Here is a 7,457-nt window from a genome sequence, read left to right as displayed (position 1 = left end):
AGATGATGCTATAACTGTTAAAGAATAAACTATAATTCCTAGATTCATAGCAGATAAAATTCTAACTATAAAAATCCAACCTCTGAGCTTTAGTTTGAAAAACTACCACTCTAGGGATAGCAACTGTCACTGCAGGCTGATCTTTGTAATAAGGATAATAATGATACATAGTGGTAATAACAGTAGTTAACAGTTATCGGCTGCTTCTTGTAAGCCAGACATAGCTTCTGTTGTTTTCATGTGTTATTCTTGTTTAATTGTCTCAGCACTAGGAAGAAGGGACTATTATTACTCTTATATACCTTCTATTCTTTGTATGGAAACAGAGTCTCAGAGAGGTTAGAAAGTTAGCCACAATAATGCAGACAGTAAACAGTGGATCCAGAATTCAAAGAAATACAGAATGTTTTCAGCACATGCTACACATAACAGAGATTTGGGGCATCAAAGTCCATTTGCCCTCAAATCTCTCATCATTACTTGTCACAGTGTCTGAAATTGTCACCATTAGAAGGATCAAATAATTGGAAAACCAAATCATCAACACTAATTGTGTGTCAGCACTCATGAAGGTTCCAGGGTGTATAGAAGGAATAATGAAGTGGACTCCTTACCTTGAAAGAACTTGCAGTCTTGATGGAAGACCTTGAATAGACCCAAAAGGAAGAAATACTTGGGGCTGAATTGCCTCCACACATTTGATATGTTGTTTCCTTGTATTTAGGGGGTGGGAATTCTTACTTTTTGTTTGTTTTGTTTTTTAGTTTAACTTAGTTTTGTTTTACGTTTTTAACTGTGGTAAGGACGCTTAATATGAGATCTTAACAGATTTTTAATTGTATAATACACTATTGTTAACTTGGATACAATATTGTACAGCAAATCTGTAGAATTTATTCATCTTGCATAACTGATACAGTATACCCATCACTGCCTCCCTATTACCCTTTTCTTCCAGGACTTGACAGTCACCATTCAACTCTCTGCTTCTATGGATTTGACTATTTTAGAGACCTCATATAACTAGAATTATACAATATTTGTCCTGTGACTAGCTTATTTCACTTAGCATAAGTCCTCAACGTTCATCATGTTAAATATTACAGAATTTCCTTCTTTTAAAGGCTGAATAATATTCCATTGTATGTATTTATCACATTTTATTTATTCATTCATCCACTGGTGGACATTTAAGTTGTTTCTATGTCTTGGCTGTAGTAAATAATGCTGCAATGTACATGGGTGTGCGGATATCTTGTCAAGATCCTGATGTCAATTCTTAGTAAATTCCCAGAAATGGGATTGCTGGAGCATATGGTACTTCTGTTTTTAAGTTAAGTTTTTGAGGAACCTCCACACTGTTTTCCATAGCAGATGCACTGTTTTACATTTCCACTAATGTTGTGCAAGAGTTCCAATTCCTCCACATCCTTGCCAATACTCTTTGTCTTTTGTATTTTTGATAATAGCTATTCTAACAGGTATGAAGTGATATCTCACTGTGGTTTAGATTTATATTTTTCGGATTGGTGAAATATATTTTCATATACCTGTTGTCCATTTGTATGTCTTCTTTGGAGAAATCTCTATTTAAGTACTTACCCTATTTTAAAATCAGTTTATTAGGGTTTTTTTTTTTCTAATGAATTGCAAACATATAAGTTTCTCATATATTTTGGAAATTAACTGTTTATCATACACGTCGTTTACAAATATTTTCTCCCATTCCATAGGTTATATTTTCACTCTGTTGCTAGTTGTCTTTTGGTATAGAAGTTTTTTCATTGGACAAAAGTCTTACTTGTCAATTTTTGCTTTTGTTGCCTGTGTTTTGGTGTCATATACATAAACTCATTTCTCAGACCAATGTCATGAAGCTTTCACTTTATGTTTTCTTCTAAGAATTTTACAGTTTCAGGTCTTAAGTCTTTAATCTATTATGAGTCAACTTTTGTGTATAAGATAAAGGCCCAATTTCATTCTTTTGCATGTGGATGTCCAGTTTTTCCAGCATCATATGTTAAAGAGGCTATCTTTTGTCTATTGTGCTTTCTTGGTGAAGATCACTTGACTATATATGTATTTACTTCTGAGCTCTCTATTTTGTTCTATTGGTCCTTATGTCTGTCTTTATGCTAGTATCATACTGTTTTAATTATTGTAGCTTTGTAGTATATTTTGAAATCAGGACATATGATGGTTTTAGTTTTGTTCTTCATTCTTAAGATTTTCTTTGCTGTTCCAAGTCCTTTGTAGTTATATATAAATTTTAGGTTTTTTTTCTATTTCTGTAAAAAAAAAAAAAAAAGCAATAGGGATTGCACTGAATCTGTAATTTGCTTTGGGCAGTAGGGACATTTTCACAATATTAATTCTTCCAGTCCACGAACACAGGTTGTCTTCCTATTTGTGTCTTCCTTATTTTCAGATTTTTTTGTTAGTGTATACTAGTGCAATGTTGATTTTCTATCTTGCAACTTTATTGAATTGTTTGTTAGTTCTAACAGGATTTTTATTTTTTTTGAAGTCTAGGGTTTTCTATATATACAATCAGGTCATCTGTAAACAGGAACAATTTTACTTCTTCCTGTCTAATTTGATGCCTTTTACTTCTTTTCTTGCCTAGTTGCTCTGGCTAGGACTTCCAGTATTACACTGAATGTAGTGAGAATGGGTATATTTGTCTTATTCTTGATCTTGGAGGAAAGGCTTTCAGGTTTTCACCACTGAGTGTGAGCTTTTATTATATTCAGTTCCTAGTTTGTTGAGCGTTTTTGTCATGAAAGTGTGTAGAAGTTTGTCAGTGCTTCTGCTGCATCTATTGAGATGATCATGTGGTTTTAACCCTTTATTTTGTTAATGTAGTGCATCACATTGATTGATTTTAGTATGTTAAAACATTCTTGTAACTGAGGGATAAATCCCATGTGGTCACAGTGAGTAATTCATTTAATGTGCTATCAGATTTGATTTGCTAGTATTTTGCTGAGGACTTTCACATCTATATTCATCAGGGATATTGGCCTGCAGCTTTCTTTTCTTGTGGTGTCTTTGTCTGGCTATGGCATCAGGATAATTTTGGCCTCATAAAGTGGGTTTAAAAGTGTTCCTTCCTCTTCAATTTTTTTAAAGAGGTTGAGAAGACTTTATGTTAATTCTTTACATGTTTAGTGGAATTCACTAGTGAAGACATGTGGTCCTGGCCTTTCCTTTGTTGAGAAGTTAATTGATTACTGGTTCAATCTCCTTACTAGGTATAGCTATATTCAGACTTTCGACTTCTTTATAAGTTAATATTGGTAGGTTGCATGTTTTTAAAGATTTATCCATTTCTTCTGTGTTATACAATTTGTTAGACTATAATTGTTCCTAGTAGCCTCTTACAATTGTTTTTGTTTCTGTGGCATCACTTGTAATGTTTCCTCTTTCATTTATGATATTATTCGAGTCTTTCTTTTTTCTTAGTCTAGCTAAAATTTTATCACTTTTGTTTTTCTTCTGAAAAAAACAACTCTTAGTTTTATTGATTTTTATCTATTCTCCATTTGTTTATTTTTGCTTTGATCTTCATTGTTTTCTTTCTTCTGCTAACTTTGGGCTTAGTGTGTTCTCTTTCTAGTTTCTTGATATGTAAAGTTAGGTTGTTTATTTGAGATCTTTCAAATTTAGCATTTATCACTATAAACTTTACTGTTATTACTGTTTTTACTGCATTACATAAGTTTTGGTATGTTGTGGTTTTGTTTTCATTTGTCTCAAGATATTTTTAATTTTCTTCTTTAATCCATTGATTTTTCAAAAGTGTGTTGCTTAATTTCCACATATTTGTAAATGTTCCAGTTTTCCTTCTGATTTTGATTTCTACTTTCATTCCATGTTGATTAAAAATATACTTGGTATGATTTCAGTCTTCTTAAATTTGATAAGGCTTGTTTTATAACTGAATATGACTTCTACTCTGAAGAGTGTTTCATCTATGCTTGAGAAGAATGTATATTTTGTTGTTGCTGAGTAGAATGTTCTATGTATGTTTATTGGGTTCATTTGATCTATTGTATTTTTGTTCATTTCTGCTGTTTCTTAGTTGTCTTATCTGTTATTGAAAGTGGGATATAAAGGTATATTATGATTAATTTCTATAAAATCCTTTTATTTCAGGTAATTCTTAATTGGGAAGAGTTTACTATTAGTAATTGTTTTCTGTTGGTCATATAGTTCTTTTGCCCATATTTCTCTCTTCCTTTGTGTTTCGTTGACATTTTTTGTTTTTGTATTGGTATGCTTTGATTCCTTTCTCTCTTTTGTATATAACTTTCATAAGTATTTTCTTTGTAGTTCCTATAGGGCTTATATAAGGTATCTTATAGCAGTCTATTTTGAGCTGATAACAACTTAACTTCAATTGTTTACAAAAGCTCTACACTTTTACTCTCTATTCCTATGATATGTTATTAATGTCACAATTTATATCTTCTTAATGCTGTGTATCCATGAACATATTTTTAAAGTTATAGTTATTTTTTAATACTTTTGTCTTAAACTCTTATAGTAGAATGAAAAGTGATTTACCCACCACCATTACAGTAAAACAATATTCTATATTTGTTTATGTAGTTATCCTTACCAATGCATTTTATATTTTCTTATGCTATCATATTTCTTTTTGACATCTTTTCATTTCAACTGGAAGAACCCCAGTTAGCATTACTTGTAAGGCAGGTAGTGGCAATAAACTCCCTCAGCTCATGTTTGTCTGGGAAAGTATTTCTCTTTCATCTTTGAAGGACAGATTTGCTGGATATAGTATTCCTGAATCCTTTGAATTGATCATACCAGTCCCTTCTGGACTGCATGGCTTTTGCAGAAAAACATGCTCATAGTCTTATAGGGATATGCCCTTGCATGTGATGAGTCACTTTTCTCTTGATGTTTTCAAAATTCTGTCTTTGACTTTTGACACTTCGATAAATATATGTCTTTGTGTGGAGTTCTTTGGGTTTATCCAATTTGGGATCCTTTGGGCTTCTGGATCTGGATGTTCCTTTCCTTCCCCAGATATGGGAATTTTTCAGCCATTATTTCTTTGAGTAACTTTCTTGTTTTTCTCTTTCTTTTTTCTTTTTTGGGACTTTTATAATCTTTATATTGGTTTACTTGATGGTGTCCCATAAGTTTCTCAAGGGTTACATTGGACAACATAGATCTAGCACAACTTCTGGTGTATGGAAGTGCTCTGTGTGTGCTTATCTACAAATTGGTTGATTGGTAGTGATGAGTGCTGACTCTAGGAAGAAGTGAGTGCCAGCTCCGGTGTGCATACCTGCATGTGGCTTAAGTTTTACTAGATTTTATACAAAAATCAGAAATAAAATCGCACACCTTGTGAATAAATCTAAAAAGTTTTTATTTTGACAGTCTGAATATATGGATTAGGCACTGTCAGTTTTCTGTGATGAGAGGGCATCCACTGCAGTAAACATTTAGTTAGAACCCTCTGCCCAGCCTCCTGTGAGTCAGAGGTAATTAGATCTTGAGGCAAAAAACATATTTTACAATATTTCAAAAGTTTGCTTTTGCTTTCATATATAGCTCTTTAAAAATATTATCCTGAAACTGAAATTTGAAAGCTGACCCTGCTAACTTTGGATTCCCAAATCTCTTTGAAGCTGCAGAACACTCTGAACACAAAGCATTTATTTTTGTTCCTGTGACAGAAAAATAAACATACATCCCTCCTGAAGGGAGACCCCAGCCTCAGAGCTTCAGAGTGGGGTCTCCCAAATAGAGAAGGCTGATGTGTCCAGGGTCTTACCTCCTTCAGGATTGCTCCATGACTTCTTTTATCCTTGGTTAGCTTTTTCAAAAAACCACTGGAATCCCCTTAACACACATATACATCTCCTTACAAATAGCACACGTGCAAAATTCTCTGAATTGGACTTATGAATAGAGAATTGTGATCTAGCAGGATATTAACCAGAAACAAATTATTGTTCTTACTGCCAACAGATGAACTATAGACAGAGGAAATCACATAATCACAACACTGTGTTGTTTTTCCTCCTTATATGTTCAGCAACTGAGCAAAGATCCAGTCACATATTGATGTGCTAAACGGTGTTGAATGAATGAATGAATGCCATGAGTTCTACTCTCTTGCTCTCAGGCTTGCAGGGGGAAAGGGAAGAGGGATCTATTGCTAGGGATTGCCCCCTCTATAGAACACACGTGCAGCAAATTCTCATGAAAAACAACACATTTCCAATACAGTTTGTTATAAAAGAAAGGAGAAAGGAAAACATGGCCAGAGAGGTAAGGTGAGGTTGGAGACTTTTACATAGTTTAAAATTAAGACAGGTCTCAAGGTAAACTGGGTACTTCCTAGGAGCTAAGTATCACTGTATTTCCCAGAGTGGACCTTGAAGATTGTCTGATTGCAACCAGAACCACCCAAGAGATAGTGAAGGCCCTAGAACTGGAGCAAGCATGAAGAGAAAACCGAATTGATCAAAGCTGTGTCTGCACCTATGCTGTATAATAGACTTCTGTGGGTTAACTTCAATGATTTGCAGTTCATTTTTTAAATCTATCTCTAGCTCATCTTCATGATTAAATTTACCCAAGCATCCTTTAAGCCAATGTACTTACAAAACAGAAAAGATATCATTTATTGGAAACAGAAAAGTAAAGATAGGAATGACAAAAATGTCTTAAATAGCTTCATTCTATTACCTCTCAGCCTATTGTACAAGGCTCTCACAGGTCTGAGCATATTTATTCTTGCAAAGGACTTAGGCTACAGTGGTTATAATGTCGATTATTCCCCTAGAAGAGTGGGTGCTCATCTTTCCAATTATTGGTCCTAGATCATGACTCTGATAGGATGTATGCAACAGTGACTACAGAACCAACCATATTCCCTACCCTACCTTCTGTAGCTCCAGCCTCAAATTGTCCCACTCGTCTAAGGTTGCCACATCAGAAAAGATGTGTACGGGTGTGTGTGTGTGTGTGTGTGTGTATGCATGTGTTTTATTTTCCACTAGCTTATTTCCTCTTAAGACCCAGACAGACGAGGGTGTCTGATCGCTTTTCATTCATATGGATTGCTTGACACTGAGGATATATTTTGAGAAATGCATTGTTAGGTAATTTCATCATTGTGCAAACATCATAGAAACATCATAGAGTATGCTATTAAACATCATAGAGTGTGCTTACACAAAACAAATGGTATATCCTACTGCATACCTGGGGTATATTTTATTGCCTATTGTTCTTAGGCAACAAACCTGTGAAGCATGTTACTGTACTGAGTACTATAGGCAATTGCAATACAATTGCAATAAGTATTTCTGTATCTAAATATATGTAAGCGTAGAAAAGGTACAGTAAAAATACAGTATAAAGATAAAAGCTCATATACCTGTGTATTACACTTTCCACGAATGGAATTT

The sequence above is a fragment of the Symphalangus syndactylus genome, chromosome 4 (assembly GCF_028878055.3).
Source record: "Symphalangus syndactylus isolate Jambi chromosome 4, NHGRI_mSymSyn1-v2.1_pri, whole genome shotgun sequence".
Lineage (NCBI taxonomy): Eukaryota > Metazoa > Chordata > Mammalia > Primates > Hylobatidae > Symphalangus > Symphalangus syndactylus.
This window is presented reverse-complemented; position numbering follows the sequence as displayed.